This window comes from Callorhinus ursinus, unplaced genomic scaffold, assembly GCF_003265705.2.
Source record: "Callorhinus ursinus isolate GAN/ISIS: 27379988/994484 unplaced genomic scaffold, GSC_fseal_2.0 scaffold5, whole genome shotgun sequence".
Lineage (NCBI taxonomy): Eukaryota > Metazoa > Chordata > Mammalia > Carnivora > Otariidae > Callorhinus > Callorhinus ursinus.
The window spans coordinates 2,579,176-2,598,409 of record NW_027397067.1 but is presented as its reverse complement, the minus strand read 5'-3'; the positions used below and the strand labels follow the sequence as shown (position 1 = coordinate 2,598,409).

The following is a 19,234-nucleotide window of genomic DNA, read 5'->3' as shown; positions in this document are numbered from 1 at the left end:
AATCAATGATATTATGCAAAGATATTGAAAAACTGTAGACAACCCCACTTTTTTGGTAATATGTATATAAAAAGTGCTAACCTATTTTCATGTAACAAGATGTAATGATCACTCAGCAACTGGATTTTCAGAGCACCAGTGTGAACAGTAGCCTATTCTTCCAGGTACTTCATTAATGACATTTTGTACTAACTCCTTTTAGAGACTACAAACCTCTGACTTTAGTTATTCTTGGCTTCCCAGAGCTGAATATGAGTGTCTAGGTCTGGGTTTCCCCAGAGTGGATACAGAGACAAGGACCTGGAGAAACTGGAAGGAGGAAAGGCATGGGGCACCTGTCATAATTGTTGTGTTAGTGAGGGGGAACAACAAATTGGATTTACTTCTATTTAGAGTGCTCCCAGGTCTAAGAACTTGATATTTTTATATATTATTTGTGCCTACTTCCCTCTGGCCAATAGAATCAATAAAATGAGAGACTAGAGTCTTGGTGTGTCTTTGGCTTATGTTTCTCATATGCTATTGAGCTGTAGTAAGATGAGAAACCAGGAATCGTACTTTCATGATACTTGCATGTAGCTAAGCTAGAGTGTGTTTGTTTTGTTTTCTTGCATGTTTGTCTTCTTTTGCTGTAAGGCGGAGGCTTGTAAATGTGTCCTATAAAAGGTAAGACATAAATATTTTAAGTTTTTCAGGCAACAAAGACCTCTGTTGTATTTTCTTTTTTTAGAAAAACTACCTTTTAAACTGTAAAAATTTATTTTTATAATATGGGCTGCACAAAAAAACCATGAACCAGATTTGGTCTGCAGGCCATAGATTGCTCAAAGGGTAGAAATAGCTTGCATTTATAGTCTTTGCATTTTTTTTAAAGAAAAGAGTGGAATTTAATCTTTATTTACAGGACACTGCAAGAGAGAAGATTCCACATAGAAATAAGAAACCCACTGAGAGGAGGAGCTTCATACAGGTTGTACAGTTTGGAACTGGTCAAGTAGAGTTTCGTTGTAAAACGTGCTACAATAACAAAACACATTTAAAAAGAGTTCTTAGTAGAGAAACAGTAAGACAAACTTCTACCAGAGTACACAACAAACAACTTTCTGCCTCAGCTGTACAATCTAAAAGTTAAAGGTCCCTGGAGTGCCATCCTGAACTTGGAACATATAGCCTTCAGAGGTAGTTTCTGGTATAACATTCTGATCTTCCTCTTCCTCTACAGAGAAATACTTCTCAATCAAGTTTAATGAGGCTTTGTACACAGACTCATTTTCATGGTTTTGTAGAGCTTCCATTTTGTCCAAACCTCCACATTCTTCAATCATTATACTAAGTTTCTCAGTTTCACCTAGTTTCTCAGCAGCCTGAAAGATGTTTGAAATGGCATCCAGAATAACCAGAATAATTTTGGTATCTTTTGCAGTTAAGAGGTTCATCAATGGTTCTATTATGCCATAATGTACAAGGTATACAATCTGTTCAAATGTCCCACCACTTGTATAGTTGATCACAGCCCAGACAGCTTCCTTTTGTGTTTTAAAGTCTGCCTTAGAGAGAACACCAATGAGGAATGGGACTAATCCATGATTCACAACTTGCTGTATCTGGTCCTGGTGACCAGCTGTGATGTTTGACATTGTCCGTGTAGCTTCCTTCTGAATATTAGTTTTGGGGTTTCCTAGGAGGCTGGGAAAAACAGCAACCTATTACAACCTGAGTCTGTACATCTGTTCCAGTGAAAATATTTCCTATGGCTCTTAGCACAGGAGTCACAACGGGCAATTCAGTAGCTCCTAGAAGCTTCACAAGCTGGGGAACAACTCTTATTTTCACAACCATTTCAGTCCATTCATTTGGACCATCAGTAAAGTAGGAAATGGCCCAGCAGGTATCTGCCAATACTTCTGGTTCATCATGATGCAGGAGACGAACTAAGGTAGGAAGAATCTGCTCAACCGCATCTAATGGGGGTACAAGATTCTTGTTGTGACAAAGGTTTGAAAGTGTCCAAGTAAGGTTACATAAGTAACCACATGCTACAAATGACATATCAGGAACTGCAAGGAGAGCCAATATTGGGTTAACTGCACCATACTTGATAACCAAGTCTCAAAAAACTGAACCATCACCTGCAATGTTTCCTAGAGCCCATACAGCCTGTTCACTGATGTGGGCATGGGAAAATGCCAGCAAAGAAATGAATGCTGGGATAGCACCTCCATGTACCACAGCCTCGGTCTGTTCTGACGTCCCAGAAGCAATGTTAGTGAGAGCCCAAGCAGATTCAAACTGAATGGGACTACAATCAGTTCTGCCCAAGAAGGACACAAATTTTGGAATCAAACCAGCCCGGATTATGGGGGACTGTTTTTCCCTAGAAAACAGTTTCTTAGCAGCTTGAGTAGCCTGGAGCTGGCTTTCCAAATTGTTGCTATTTATGCCTTTGACAATGTCATCAACAGACCAATTTATAGTGCCTTGGTTGTTGTGGTTTTCCTGTAGTGGAGAGGTAACATCAGGAAACAAGCTTACGTTTCCCCTTTTCAGCATCTGGTCACCCTTCTTAGCTTTCCTCAGCTCCACATGAACTTCTATTCGACGCCGCCTCATTTCTGTACTGTCTTTCCCCTTGTTCTTGAATCTGTTAAGACGGGCAGCTGGTGAATTAGCATTTTCATTGGTGGACATGGTTATGAGACAAAGGGAGAAAGCTACATGGCCAGCTCAGGCTTCCACAAGGAGGCGGTCCGGAGCATGCAGGCTGTGGGTCAGCTGCCCTCAAAACATCCATCATGGATCACCCCAAAGATGGTGTTACAGTCTTTGCATTTTAATGGAATCTAATTTACAGATAGCAATTAAGTGAACTTTTTAAAGAGTATAAATGTCTCAACCCCCCAGCTGATGTGGTATCAAGAAAGCCTTAATAAGGGAACCAGGACTTTCATTCCTGCCGGGTAGTAAAAAGACTCCAGCCTCACAGTTTCAATGGAGATCACATGGGTGGTGTGAACTTTTACTCCAATCTGATGGCATGAGAAACTCTTCCCTGTCCCCACAGGGTGATGTCAGAGAAGGCCTAGTGGAGAGCCAGGACTTTCACCATAACCCAGGTGTAATGAAATCATACTCCTCCCTCCATGATGCCAGTGGAGGCCACATGACCATAAGTAACAAGAGATGCTTTTAGTAAAGGAGAGCATCAACTAAAGCCTACTGGAAACCTTGAACTTCTACCTCTGACCATCATTAAAAAGTTTGACCCATGAGTGTCAACAGAGACCTAGGGGGCAGCCTGGACTTCTACCTCCTCCTGGCAGCAATAAGGCAACACCTATTTTCCTCATCACAGCACTGTCAGACAAAGTCAAATGTAATGGGTTTAAATAAGATCCAGAGTCTCATAACATAGTACCCCAAATGCCCAGGTCCTCATCAAAAACCACTTGTCATACCACAATCCAGCAAAAATCTGTTTGAATAAGAAAAGATAATCAACATATGTTGACACAAAGATGATACTGATAATGAAATTATTAGACTATGACTTCAAATCACCATCAAAAAATGTTTCAATGAACAATTATGAACTGAAATTAAATGAAATCATGGAAATTATTTAATTGATCCAAAGAAGGTAGACATAAAGGAAGAAATGAACAAAGAACAAAATAGGTAAAGAGAAAAGATGCGTGATGTGTTTCTCCTTGGTTTCCTTTGCAAGTGTAAGTTCCTTTGGAGTATAAGTTAAACTCCATACTAAACTATATCATTCTGAATTATTTAGCCCTAGTCATTTTCTTGATCTCAAAAATCCCCTTTTGCCCCTCATTCTTTCCTCAAGGCACACTGGACTCTTTACTATTCTTCCAATACAGCAGGATAATCCCACCTCAGGGCCTTCGCATTGCTATTTGACCTGCACTGAACACTTGTCTCCCCAGACATTTGCATATCTCTCTTCCTCATTGCACCTTCTCAGAAGCATTTTTTTTTGTGACCACTCACTCTAAAATGCAGCATCCCATGTCCCTGTCTCCTCTCCTTAGTTTATACTTCTTCAAATCACTTGAAGTATCTGATAATATATTTTACTTGGATTTATTTATTTTTAGTGTTCACCTTCCCTCATTAGACTGTAAATTTTTTCTACTGCTGAGAAAGTAATGATTTTTAATCTAATTCAATTCTGAAACTACTTCAAACAAAAGCACAGTTTTTTTTTTAAAGAAAGCATAAAAGTAAATTTTATTTTCAAATTTACTTTGGGCAGGGGTCCTTTGGTGGCTCAGTCGGCTGTGTCCTACTCTTGGTTTTGGCTCAGGTCATGGTCTTGGGGTCATGAGATCCAGCCCTGCATGAGTTCACTATCTACCATGTGGCCTTACTGATGGCATTACATAAAACTACCTGTTAGTTAAGACTAAGAGCTTGAGAGTTTGTATCATGCTCAAGTTCTCGTGGCTAGTATGGGGAAACCCTTGGAATTAAAATCTATGATTTCCATTTCCTAGGAAGATTCTATATATATAATTGTTAGAAATATGTATATATTTATATGAATATGTATTAATATAGAATATACTTAATATATTAAATATTTAATATATTTTCATATTCAATAATTTTATTAAACATTTTTTTAAAGATTTTATTTATTTATTTGAGAGAGAGAGAGAATGAGAGATAGAGAGCACGAGAGGGAAGAGGGTCAGAGGGAGAAGCAGACTCCCTGCCAAGCAGGGAGCCCGATGTGGGACTCGATCCCGGGACTCCAGGATCATGACCTGATCCGAAGGCAGTCACTTAACCAACTGAGCCACCCAGGCGCCCTTTATTAAACATTTTATACATTTTAATCATTTTATAATATTTTACAGTACTAATTTGCTAAACATTTAATAAAGCAAATCTTAGCATAAATTGACTAATATATTGAATAATATAGATATTTAATGTGTTAAATATTTTATATATATACTTAATATATATCTCCAATATCTATTAATTAATACAAGCAAGAAAGCTCATAAAAGGCATAAATGAAGTTGTTGGGGTTTTTTTTCATACTAGGTGGAGGAGTAAGTAAATTCCAAGCAGTTATTCATAAGGGCTTAAAACAGGAAAAAAATTTTGAACTTGACTTTTATGAATGAGAAACAATCAATAGTGGTGATATTCATAAAGGATAGTTAGAAAAGTGTTCTAGAGTGGATAAACTGGCCAATTTATGGGCAGAACACTGTGTCTGTAAGGACAAGAGAATGAGGTTAGGTAATGAGAGGTTTTCATGTTATAAACAACCTGAGTGCCTCACTCAGGAAATTACATTAATGTTGGTTTTCAGAGTGAAACAAGGAGAGTTTGAAAAGAAAAAGTATAGAAGCCCACAGAAGAAAAAAATTGAGGTCAAATAGCATTAATGATCCAAATGAAAAAACAAAACAAAACAGAACAAAAATAAGAACAGGAGCATGGGCAGCGGAGGTAGAACAGATTTGGAAATCATTAGGAAGGAGCTAGTGCTAAGACCTGTGTTGTTCAGGGGCTTAGTTTCTTAGAATTGCTGCAAAAAAAAAAAAAGAAAGAAAAGAAAAAAAAAAGAATTGTTGCAGCCTGGGCCTCCACATTAAATTTTTATATGTAAAAAGGGAATAATAAAGGTGAACTAGATCAATGTGTTAGTTTAAATTACTGAGTCCCTAGTGGTATAATGTTCAATGGCTTGCTATAAAAATATTTTTTAAAATGCCTATTCTTAGTACTTATTAGGGCAAGGGGATTATAGAAGACAGGTAAGTCCATAACAGTGGGCATGTGTGGATTCTGGGAAACCCAATAAATAATTCTTCTACAGACAGATTCAGAATCAATTGTGAGACAGGAAATTGAGCAAGCAGAAATTAAAACAACACCTTTATTAATGAAAGAGCTGTAGAAAAACACCTACTTACCTGATTATAGACAGTGTTGCGTTCATGTCCCTTACAGGAAGGGTCTTCCAGGAAAAGCCTAGAACATGAAGGAACAGATCTTTTCTCTTTGCTTTTGTCTCTTTTCCTCCCTCCCTCTTCCTTTCTTCCTTCCTATTTCCTATTTTTGTTTGTTTGTTTCCTACACATTGAAGTATCCCAAACACAAAATAAAAAGGGATTGTGTTGTGCATATTGGTGGTTCTAGCATACCAGTCAGATAATTCACCAATACTTCTATGGACAGTAATGCATTACAGAGTAGATAAAGGCCAGAGTGTTCTTCTAATGCAGGATTCATGCATGTGGAGGTAAAGAACCTAACTGAGGAATAGGTGTGTTTTTCAGTCACTGCACCACAGGAAAAAGTTGTAGAAGCAACACAAAGGTGATTGAAGATGGAGATGGTAGCTAACGTTCTGTAGTTTACACTCTCCATTGCCATGCTGACATATAAACAGACTGATTGAAAATAAGAATGTTAATACTGGTATAAGCAGAGAGGTGCCATTACAGGTGTGAAAGAGGAAGTGGGTTCAGGTAGGAAGGATGTAGGTAATTGCAACCCACCACCCCTTTACATATTCCAACCATAGCAATACAGAGACCAGAAGTCCATATATCAACTTATTATTATTGGGGAGATAGTAGGCAAATGATGACCACAGAAGTATATTTTAAATTATTGAATGATTGGGAAAGCATACTATGAAAAAAATGTTTCGGGGGAAAACACTAAAAATTATATTACAACTAAGAGAAAAAAGATGAAAATGAAATCAAGATTAAATTTTTATTATAAAATAATTGGGATACTTACTAAATATTTGAATAATAATAAAATGGTTATAAAATACATAACTGAATTTAATATATATTTATTAAATTGTAATGTTCAATGTACAAGATGACTGACAATGCTGACAATAGGAATTTCACTTTATCTTTGTCCTGCTTTTTGTTAAAAATATTTTTATTTTAGAATAGTTTTATATTTATATTATATAGAATAATTTCTATTTGCACAAAAGTTGCAAAGTCTGTAGAATTCCTATTATACTCTTATTCAGTTTCCCTGATTAACATATTATATTACCATGTTCTATTTGTCAAAACTAAGAAACTGATTTGGGTACATTACCATTTCCTAAACTCTAGAATCCTTCACACTTCCTTAGTTTTGACCTAATGTTCTGTTTCTGTTCCAGGATTCCATTCAGGGCCCCACATTAATCTTAGTCATCATGTCTCCTTAGGTGCCTCTTGGCTGTGACAGTTTCTCAGACTTTCCTGGGTTTTGATGGCCTTAAGAGTTTTGAGAAGCACTGGTCAAGTATTTTGTAGAATTACCCTTGAATTGTAGTTTGTGGTGTTTTCTCATGTTCAGACTGGGATATACCTTTTTTGTTAAGAAGAACTCAGAGGTAAACATTTTCATCACATCATGGCAAGAGTACATCCTCTCAAAACAATCTATCACTGTTGTTGTTACTCTTGACCATATATGGCTGAGGGTGTATTTACCAGATTTTCCTGCCTTAGTTACTCTCATCTCCTTTTCATTCTATCCTCTTGGATGAAGTCACAAGTGCAGCCTGTACTTATGGGAGTTTGCTGCCCCTTCTTGAGGGGGAGAATCTACATAAATTATTTGGAATTCTTCAGAGTTTTGAATGGGATTGTAGTCCACAGCTGTCTGCTATTGGATGGTGACAGAATGTTGTGATAAACAATCTGAAAAACCATAAGAAAATTTGTTCTTCCTTAGTTCACGGCTCTCAAAGAATATTTGATACAGGTTGTAAGAAGGAAAATGATGCCCCTGGAATGGGTGTCCATAGGAATCTGAGTCATTTACTTATGAAAACTACTTATGCCCAATCTCAGTCATAACCTCTATTTGATGATGAAATGCTTAGTGAGTTGGAGAACATGCAGTTCATATGGACAGCTAAGGTTGCATAGCAACATGGTGCCCATCTTTGAGCATTTGGCTTCTGCCAGGACCAGGAGTAAAGCAGAAGTTTTTTCTCACCCTGAGAATACTTAGCTGAAGAGCATAGCATAGCTTTCCCCAATCTTAAACAAACCAAATAATTTATTCTAACAAAAACAGAAATACAATAAATATTGCAAAAAAAAAACCAAACAAACAAAAAACCAAAAACAAACCCAACTAGTTTTCTCAGAATGAAAAAGATTAATGGCTGATATTAGTTGTAGATTGAAGGAATACAAAATTTGGTGGGAAGACAATTATCCAAATATTAGGTTTATAGCTTTAGGTAGGAAAAAATAACTGAATGCCATATAGAAATGATGTGTAAAAAATATTGCTTATTCCACCCAATAAATATTTACTGAATTTATACTATTTTCCATGCACTGTGAAAATACGGAGGTGATCAAAAATAAGAGATATCTTCCCAGCTTCAGAGAGCTTTTAAGTGAGAAAGATGAGAATAATAAAAAATAAGCCTCTAGACACATGTAAGTGAAACATTATGACAGATAAAAATACTAAAGCCTAAATAAAGAGATTGTAGCAATCAATAATAATAAAAATTTTATAAAATATTTATGTCAAAATATTTACAATAGTGAACACTATTATGACTGTGTACCAATATGAATATTAATAAAAAAATTTAGGTTTTCAAATTCATCTTTGTCTGGTGTTTGTGAGTCTTTGTAAAATATATTAATCATCACTCTAGGTACTATGACTACAAAATAAATTGCCAAAACATTGGTGAAAAATAATCTCTTGTTTTCACACATTCTGTGTGTCAGAAATTTGGCACAACAGGGATTATTTGTTTCCTTTCCACAATATCTAGGTCCTCTGTTGAGAGTCTCAGTCAAGGGACTGGAATCAGTTGAATGTTTAGTCACTCATATATTGGGTAGTTATCCTGGTTGACAGCTGAGATGTTCACTAGAGCAGTCTCAGACACTTATGTTTTGTTCCTTCTTGTAGCCTGAACCTTCTCAAAACATAGGTTCCTTTGGCTAGTTTCCAAAGGTAAGTACCTTTGACTAAATGCTTGTTTTGCCCCACTCTAAAAAAGAACAAATTCCTGCCATGTGCAACAACATGGATGGACCTGGAGGGTGTTATGTTAAGTGAAATAAATCAAAGACAAATACCATATGATTTCATTTAAATGTGGAATCTAAAAAAACAAAACAAATGAATAAACCAAACCAAACTATAATCATAGATACAAAAAACAGAATAGCAGCTGCTAGAGGAGAGGATGATTGGAGAGTGGGAGAAACAGATGAAGGGAGTCAAGAGGTACAAACTTCTAGTTATAAAAAAAAAATAAGTCCGGGAGACATAATGTATAGCATGGTGGCTACAGTCAATAATATTGTAAAGCATATCTGAAAGTTGCCTAGAATGTAAATCCCAAAAGTTAACTCTGTATGCTGTTGGATGTAACTAGACTTATTTTGGTGATTATTTTGCAATATATACAAATATCAAATCATTATGTTGCACACATGAAACTAATATAGAGTTATATATCAATTACAATTCACTAAAATTTTTAAAAAATTTGTCAGAAACCATATGCATAGTCAAGAAAATTGCTTTGTTAATGAATAACCAATTTCTTTATTATTGTAAAAATAAAGGAGTTTCCTGAGGAGAGTTTAATTTTTTTCTGCTTTTTGTAATGAGTTTTAAAATTAAATTAAGATTGAGTTTTAAAAATAAATGCCATGATAATTTTTCTTCAACCCTGAGCTAAGATGCTCTCCATTCACTGAGAACTGACTGAAAATATTACAAAGGAAAGGATTTGTCCTAATTGAAAAGTATTTTGTTAAAAGCAAAATTCTTTGAAAAGCAAAGGCAAATGGACCAAAATAACTCAGGTTGAAACCAGCTAATATAATGATAGTTATTTTCCTTCTGTTTTGAGAATTTGTTCTAATAATACATTGTCATCCTTCCCATTGGGCAACGTTGTTGACTGCAATTATTCTCAGTGTGGGGTGTTTGTGGAAAGACCAAAATGTGATGATAATTTCATTGCACTCTGCATGTTTTCATCTCGAACTCATAATCTGACTGAAACATTAACTTAAAGGTACTTATCTCCAGCCATTTCTAAAGGCAGCAAACCCACCTGAGAGCTCTGCTGTCAGCAACATCAGATAGATGACTTCCTGAAGTGGTCACTACGGATGGCACTGTTGTCCTCATGAGCCACCAATAAAGACTCTGGGCATGTACACTGCTGTCTTCATTCTTTATCCACAGTGAGTAAAAAATATTTGTGATATATTTGTGATGGGCATATATTCAACTCGGCCAGTATAGGTGTGTACCACTAGCACTTACTGCTGACTCAGACATTTCTTCTATTATTTAGAGAATTCAAAAATAAGGTCCAAAGAAATATCAGAAGAAAGAGCAACGTAAGGACGTTCAATAATCCTCTCCTCCATAAAGGCAAAGAACACTGGAAAAATTACCAAAATCAACTTTTTTAGAACTCTGGAAATTATACAAATTTGCAAAAATTTGAGGAGTGTTTATTCAAGAATAATGGTTGCAACTCAGTAAGAACAGCCAGCTTTGTGGCATTTTAACTTGCCTTATTGTTGTTGCTTTCTCCCCAGCTCCACAGTAGTCTGGAAATCCAACAGGTCTGCAGTTGTAGTGAAATCCATAGCCTAGGAGCAACTGGAGCAGACAGATTAATGTAGCACTCCCCAAAAGCATCACTTCCAGAGATTTCTTATTACTAGACTTGTCCCACAATTCCCTGGAAGCGCCCATTTACAGGGCTTGGGTTATTTGATCTGATTCAGAGCTCTGTCAGTGCAGTCTTTTTCCTGAGGACATTTAAAAAAAATAATAATTGCAGTGCTTGAAGCAGAAATAACAGGAAGGTGACCAAAATTCTTAAAAGGAAAAAATGGAAAATAAGATATTCATAGGGATTTTTTAAAATATCAAATATATTCCCTGGAATATACAGGATATGTACATGTACAGAATTGTGCAAATATCCCAGAAAGACCTGAGAAAGCTCTTAACTCTCAGCTCTAACTGAGCTTGAAGCTCTGTAGAAGCAGGAAGCAGTGTCAGTGTTGTAGAGCACCTGGCTGAACATTGAGGCATGCTCCATATGAATACAGAGCACCTCCATAAAGGCTTGGAGACTTACTGATTCCAGCTATTTAAGAAATTCCTAAATCATTCGCTGACTTTTTTTTTTCAGAAGAAATAATATAGTTTATTGTTTTTAATTTTTAAATTTTTAATTTTTTAAATTTTATTTTAACTTATGTTAGTCACCATGCAATACACCATTAGTTTTTGAATAGTGTTCCACAATTCATTGTTTTCATATAACACCCAGTGCTCCATGCACTACGTGCCCTCTTTAATACCCATCACCGGGCTAACCAATCCCCCACCCCCCTCCCCTCTAGAACCGTCAGTTTGTTTCCTGGAGTCCATAGTCTCTCATGGTTTGTCTCCCCCTTCGATTTCCCCCCTTCATTTTTCCCTTCCTTCTCCTAATGTCCTCCATGCTATTCCTCATGTTCCACAAATAAGTGAAACCATATAATAATTGACATTCTCTGCTTGACTTATATCACTTAGCATAATCTCCTCCAGTCCCATCCATGTTGATGGAAAAGTTGGGTATTCATCCTTTCTGATGGCTGAGTAATATTCCATTGTATATATGGATCACATCTTTATCCATTCCTCTGTTGAAGGGCATCTCAGCTCTTTCCACAGTTTGGCTATTGTGGACATTGCTGCTATAAACATTGGGGTGCATACGGCTCGTCTTTTCACTACATCTGTGTCTTTGGGGTAAATACCCAGGAGTACAATTGCTGGGTCATAGGGTAGCTCTATTTTTAATTTTTTGAGGAACCTCCACACTCTTTTCCAAAGTGGCTGTACCAACTTGCATTCCCACCAACAGTGTAAGAGGGTTCCCCTTTCTCCACAACCTCTCCAACATTTGTTGATTTCTTGCCTTGTCAATTTTTGGCATTCTAACTGGTATAAGGTGGTATCTCAATGTGGTTTTGATTTGAATCTCCCTGATGGCTAATGATGCTGAACATTTTTTCATGTGTCTCTTAGCCATTTGTATGCCTTCTTTTGAGAACTGTCCATGTCTTCTGCCCATGTTTTGACTTATTTGTTTTTTGAGTGTTGAGTTTGAGAAGTTCTTTATAGATCTTGGAAATCAGTGCTTTGTCTGTAGTGTCATTTACAAATATCTTCTCCCATTCTGTGTGTTGCTTCTTTGTTTTGTTGACTATTTCCTTTGCTGTGCAGAAGACTTTTGTCTTGATGAAGTCCCAAAAGTTCATTTTCGCTTTTGTTTCACTAGACTTTGGAGATGTAACTTGAAAGAAGTTGCTGTGGCCAATGTTGAAGAGGTTACTACTTATGTTCTCCTCTAGGATTTTGAGGGATTCCTGTCTCACATTGAGGTCTTTCATCCATTTTGAGTTTATCTTTGTGTATGGTGTTAGAGAATGGTCCAGTTTCATTCTTCTGTATATAGCTGTCCAATTTTCCCAACACCATTTATTGAAGAGACTGTCTTTTTTCCATTGCATATTTTTTCCTGCTTTCAGGAAGATTATTTGACCATAGAGTTGAGGGTCCATATCTATGCTCTCTATTCTGTTCCATTGGTCTGTATGTCTGTTTTCAGCCAGTACCATGCTGTCTTGGTTATCACTGCTTTGTAATATAGCTTGAAATCAGGCAATGTGATGCCCCCAGCTTTGTTTTTCTTTTGCAATACTTCCTTGGCGATTCGGGATCTTTTCTGATTCCATACATATTTTAGGATTGTTTGTCCCAGCACTTTGAAAAAAGTCATTGGAATTTTGATTGGGATGGCTTTGAAGTTATAGATTGCTCTGGTAGCATAGACATTTTAACAATGTTTATTCTTCCAATCCATGAGCATGGAATGTTTTTCCATCTTTTTGTGTCTTCTTCAATTTCTTTCATGAGTGTTCTGTAGTTCCTAGGGTATAGATCCTTTACCTCTTTGGTTAGGTTTATTGTGAGATATCTTATGGTTTTTGGTACTACTGTAAATGGAATCATTTCTCTAATTTCTCTTTCTACAGTTGCATTGTTAGTATATAAGAAAGCAACTGATTTCTGTGCATTGATTTTGTATCTTGCCACATTACTGAATTGCTGGATGAGTTCTAGTTATTTGGGGGTGGAGTCTTTTGGATTTTCCACATAAACTGTCATGTCATCTGTGAAGAGAGAGAGTTTGACTTCTTTGCCAATTTGAATACCTTTTATTTCTTTTTGTTTTCTGCTTGATGTTGCTAGTACTTCTAGTACTATGTTGAACAATAGTGGTGAGAGTGGTCATTCTTGTCGTGTTCCTGATCTTAAGGGAAAAGCTCTCAGCCTTTCCCCATTGAGGATGATATTTGCTGTGGGTTTTTCATAGATGGATTTTATGAACTTGAGGAATAGTCCCTCTATCCCTATACTCTGAAGAGTTTTCATCAGGAAAGGATTCTGTATTTTGTCAAATGCTTTTTCTGCATCATTTGAGAGGACCATGTGGTTCTCCTCTCTCCTCTTATTAATGTGTTCTATCACATTGATTGATTTGCAAATGTTGAACCACCTTTACATCCTGGGAATAAAGCCCACTTGGTCGTGTTAGAAGATCCTTTTAATGTATTGTTGGATCCCTCCATCTAGGATTTTGTTGAGGATTTTGGAATCTATATTCTTCAGGGATAACAGTCTGAAATTCTCCTTTTTGGTGGGGTCTTTGCCTGGTTTGGGGATTAAGGTAATATTGGACTCATAGAATGAGTCTGGAAGCTTTCCTTCTGTTTCTATTTTTTGAAACAGCTTCAGGAGAATAGGTAGTATTTCTTCTTCGAATGTTTGGTAGAATTCCCCAGAGAATCCATCAGACCCTGGACTCTTGTTTTGTGGGAGGTTTTTGATCACTGCTTCAATCTTGTTACTGGTTATTGACTTTTCAGGTTGTCAATTTCTTCCTGTTTCAGTCTTGGGAGTTTATAGGTTACCAGGAAGGCACGCATTTCATCTAGGTTGCTCAGTTTATTGGCATATAGTTGTTGATAATAATTTCTAATCATTGTTTCTATTTCCTTGATAATACTAGTTTTCTCTTTCCTTTCATTCATAATCTTATTAATTTGGGTCCTTTCTCTTTTCTTTTGGATAAGTCTGTCCAGTGGTTTACTGATCTTATTAATTCTTTCAAAGAACCAACTTCTAGTTTCATTGATCTGATCTACTATGTTTCTGGTTTCTAATTCATTGATCTCTGCTCTAATCTTAATTATTTCTCTTCTAATGCATGGCATATGCATAATTTGTTGCTTTTTCTCTAGGTCTTTAAGATGTAAAGTTAGTTAGTGAATTCAGGATTTTTCTATTTTTTTGAGTGAGGCTTGGATGGCTATGTATTTCCCCATTAAGACCGCCTTTGCAGTATCCCATAGGTTTTGGACTGATGTCTATTCGTTCTCATTGGTTTCCATGAATTCTTTAAGTTCTTCTTTGATTTCTTGGTTAACCCAAACATTATTGAGTAGAGTGGTCATTAGCTTCCAAATGTTTGATTTTCTTCCAAATTTCTTCTTGAGATTGAGTTCCAGTATTAAAGCATTATGGTCTGAGAATATGCAGAGAATAATCTCAATCTTTTGGTATCAGTTGAGACCTAATTTGTGACCCAGTATGTGGTGTATTCTGGAGAAAGTTCCATCTGAGCTCAAGAAGAATGAAGATTCTGTTGTTTTAGGATGGAATGTTCTGTATATATCTAGGTGGTCCATCTAGTCTAGTGTATCATTCAAAGCTCTTGTTTCTTTGTTGATTTTCTTTTTTTTAAAGATTTTATTTATTTATTTGAGACAGAGAATGAGATAGAGAGAGAGCATGAGAGGGGGGAGGGTCAGAGGGAGAAGCAGACTCCCTGCTGAGCAGGGGACCCATTGTGGGGCTCGATCCTGGGACTCCAAGATCATGACCTGAGCTGAAGGCAGTTGCTTAACCAACTGAGCCACCCAGGTGCCCTCTTTGTTGATTTTCTGCATAGATGATCTGTCTATTGCTGAGAGTGGAGTATTGAAGTCTCCGTAATTAATGTATATTTTTTCTTATGTTATGTTAATAACCATACATTACATCATTAGTTTTTGATGTAGTGTTCCATGATTCATTGTTTGCATATAACACCCAATGCTCCATGCAGTATGTGCCCTCTTAAATACCCATCACCAGGCTAAACCATCCCCCCACATCGCTCTGCTTTAGAACCCTCAGTTTGTTTCTCATGGTCCATAGTCTCTCATGGTTCGTCTCCCTCTCCATTTTCCCCCACTTCATTTTTCCCTTCCTGCTATCCACTTTTTTTTTTTACATATAATGTATTATTTGTTTCAGAGGTACAAGTCTGTATTCAACAGTCTTAGACAATTCACAGTGCTCACCATAAGACATACCCTCCCCAATATCTAGCACCTAGGAAACCCATCCCTCCCACACCCCACCACTCCAGCAACCCACAGTTTGTTTCCTGAGATTAAGAATCCCTCATATCGGGCGCCTGGGTGGCTCAGTTGGTTAAGCGACTGCCTTCGGCTCAGGTCATGATCCTGGAGTCCCTGGATCGAGTCCCGCATCGGGCTCCCTGCTCAGCAGGGAGTCTGCTTCTCCCTCTGACCCTCCCCCCATCTCATGTGCTTTCTCTCTCATTCTTTCTGTCTCTCAAATAAATAAATAAAATCTTAAAAAAAAAAAGAATCCCTCATATCAGTGAGGTCATATGATACCTGTCCTTCTCTGATTGACTTATTTGACTCAGCATAATACCCTCCAGTTCCATCCACATTGTTGCAAATGGCAAGATTCCATTCATCTTGATGGCTACATAATATTCCATTGTATATAAATACCACATTTTCTTCATCCATTCACCTGTTGATGGACATCTTGGCTCTTTCCATAGTTTGGCTCTTGTGGACATTGCTGCTATAAACATTGGGGTGCACATACCCCTTCGGATCTCTACATTTGTATCTTTGGGGTAAATACCCAGTACTGCAATTGCTTGGTCGCAGGGTAGCTCTATTTTCAACTTTTTGAGGAACCTCCATACTGTTTTCCAGAGTGGCTGCACCAGCTTGCATTCCCACCAAGAGTGTAGGAGGGTTCCCCTTTCTCCGCATCCCCACCAACATCTGTCTTTTCCTGTTTGTTAATTTTAGCCATTCTGACTGGTGTGAGGGGACATCTGATTGAGGTTTTGATTTGGATTTCCCAGATGCTGAGCGATGTTGAGCACTTTTTCATGTGTCTGTTGGCCATTTGGAGATCTTTAGAAAAATGTCTGTTCATGTCTTCTGCCCATTTCTTGATTGGATCATTTGTTCTTTGGGTGTTGAGTTTAATAAGTTATTTGTAGATTTTGGATACTTGCCCTTTATCTGATATGTCATTTGCAAATATCTTCTCCCCTTTTGTCAGTTGTCTTTGGGTTTTGTTGACTGTTTCTTATGCTATGCAAAAGCTTTTTATCTTGATGAAGTCCCAATAGTTCATTTCAGCCCTTGCTTCCCTTGCCTTTGGCGATGTGTCTAGGAAGAAGTTGCTGTGGCTGAGGTCGAAGAGGTTGCTGCCTGTGTTCTCCCTTAGGATTTTGATGGACTCCTGTCTCACATTTAGGTCTTACAACCATTTTGAGTCTATTTTTGTGTGTGGTGTAAGGAAATGGTCCAGTTTCATTCTTCTGCATGTGGGTGTCCAATTTCCCAACACCATTTGTTGAAGAGACTTTTTTTCCACTGGACATTCTTTCCTGCTTTGTCGAAGATTAGTTGACCATAGGGTTGAGGGTCCATTTCTGGGCTCTCTATTCTGTTCAATTGATCAATGTGTCTGTTATTGTGCCAATCCCATACTGTCTTGATGATTACAGCTTTGTAATACAATTTGAAGTCCGGAATGGTGATGCCACCAGCTTAGCTTTTATTTTCAACATTCCTCTGCTATTCATGGTCTTTTATTGTTCCATACAAATTTTAGGATTATTTGTTCCATTTCTTTGAAAAAAGTGGATGGTATTTTGATGGGGATTGCATTGAATGTGTAGATTGCTCTAGGTAGCATTGACATCTTCACAATATTTGTTCTTCCAAACCATGAGCATTGAACGTTTTTCCTTTTTTTGTGTGCCTTCCTCAATTTCTTCCATGAGTATTTTAGTGTTTTCTGAGTACAGATTATTTGCCTCTTTGGTTAGATTTATTCCTAGGTATCTTATGTTTTTGGGTGCAATTGTAAATGGGATTGACACCTTAATTTCTCTTTCTTCTGACTTGTTGTTGGTGTATAGGATTGCCACTGATTTCTGTGCATTGATTTTATATCCTGCCACTTTACTGAATTACTGTATGAGTTCTAGCATTTTTAGGGTGGAGTCTTTTGGGTTTTCCACATAAAGTATCATATCATCTGCAAACAGTGAGAGTTTGACTTCTTCTTTGATGAATCGGATGCCTTTTATTTCTTTTTGTTGTCTGATTGCTGTGGCTAAGACATCTAATACTATGTGGAATAGAAGTGGTGATATTGGACATCCTTGCGGTGTTCCTGACCTTATAGGGAAAGCTCTCAGTTTTTCCCAATTGAGAATGATATTCACTGTGGGTTTTTCATAGATGGCTTTTATGATATTGAGTTATGTACCCTCTAGCCCTATATTCTGAAGAGTTTTCATCAAGAAAGGGTGCTATAGTTTGTCAAATGCTTTTTCTGCATCTATTGAGAAGATCATATGATTCTTGTTCTTTCTTTTGTTAATGTATTGTATCACATTGATTGATTTGCAGATGTTGAACCAACCTTGCAGCCCAGGGATAAATCCCACTTGGTCGTGGTGAATAATCCTTTTAATGTACTGTTGGATCCTATTGGCTAGTATTTTGGTGACAATTTTTGCATCCATGTTCATCAAGGATATTGGTCTGTAATTCTCCTTTTTGATGGGATCAAGGTAATGTTGACCTCATAAAATGAGTTTGGAAGTTTTTCTTCCATTTCTATTTTTTGGAACAGTTTCAGAAGAGTAGGTACTAATTTTTCTTTAAATGTTTGATAGAATTCCCTTGGGAAGCCTTCTTGTCCTGGGCTTTTGTTTGTTGGGAGATTTTTGTTGACTGCTTCAATTTCCTTAGTGGTTATAGGTCTGTTCAGGTTTTCTATTTCTTCCTGGTTCAGTTTTGGTAGTTGATACATCTCTAGGAAGGCATCCATTTCTTCCAGGTTATCTAATTTGCTGGCATAGAGTTGCTCATAATATGTTCTTATAATTGTTTGTATTTCTTTGGTGTTGGTTGTGATCTCTCCTCTTTCATTCACAATTTTGTTGATTTGGGTCATTTCTCTTTTCTTTTTGATAAGTCTGGACAGGGGTTTATGAATCTTGTTAATTCTTTCAAAGAATCAGCTCCTAGTTTTGTTGATCTGTTCTACTGTTCTTTTGATTTCTATTTCATTGAGGCTTTATTTGCTGTTCTTTCTCCAGCTCCTTTAGGGGTAGTGTTGTGTGTTTGAGACCTTTCTTATTTCTTGAGAAAAACTTGTATTGCTATACACTTTCCTCTTAGGACTGCCTTTGATGCACACCAAAGATTTTGAATAGTTGTGTTTTCATTTTCATTTGTTTCCATGAATTTTTTTAAATTCTTCTTTAATTTCCTGGTTGACCTACTCATTCTTTAGTAAGATGCTCTTTAGCCGCCATGGATCTGAGTTCTTTCCAACTTTCGTCTTGTAATTGAGTTCTAGTTTCAAAACATTGTGGTCCAAAAATACGCAGGGAATGATCCCAGTATTTTGGTACTGGTTGAGACCTGATTTGTGACCTAGGATGTGATCTATTCTGGAGAATGTTCCATGGGCACTAGAGAAGAATGTGTATTCCCTTGCTTTGGGATGGAATGTTCTGAATATGTCTGTGAAGTCCTTTTGGTCCAATGTGTCACTAAAGTCTTTATTTCCTTGTTAATCTTTTGCTTAGATTATCTATACATTTCAGTGGGGGGGGTGTTAACGTCCCCCACTATTATTGTATTGCTGTCAATGTGTTTCTTTGCTTTTGTTATTAATTGGCTTATACAATTTCCTGATCCCATGTTAGGAGCATAGATTTTTATAATTGTTAGATTTTCTTTTTTTT

General features: G+C 37.0%; 1 pseudogene; it reads right to left on the bottom strand.

The window, feature by feature from the left end:
• Positions 1–1,121: 1,121 nt before the first annotated feature.
• Positions 1,122–2,688, bottom strand: LOC112823582 (importin subunit alpha-1 pseudogene; annotated as a pseudogene).
• Between the last annotated feature and the right edge of the window lie 16,546 nt (positions 2,689–19,234).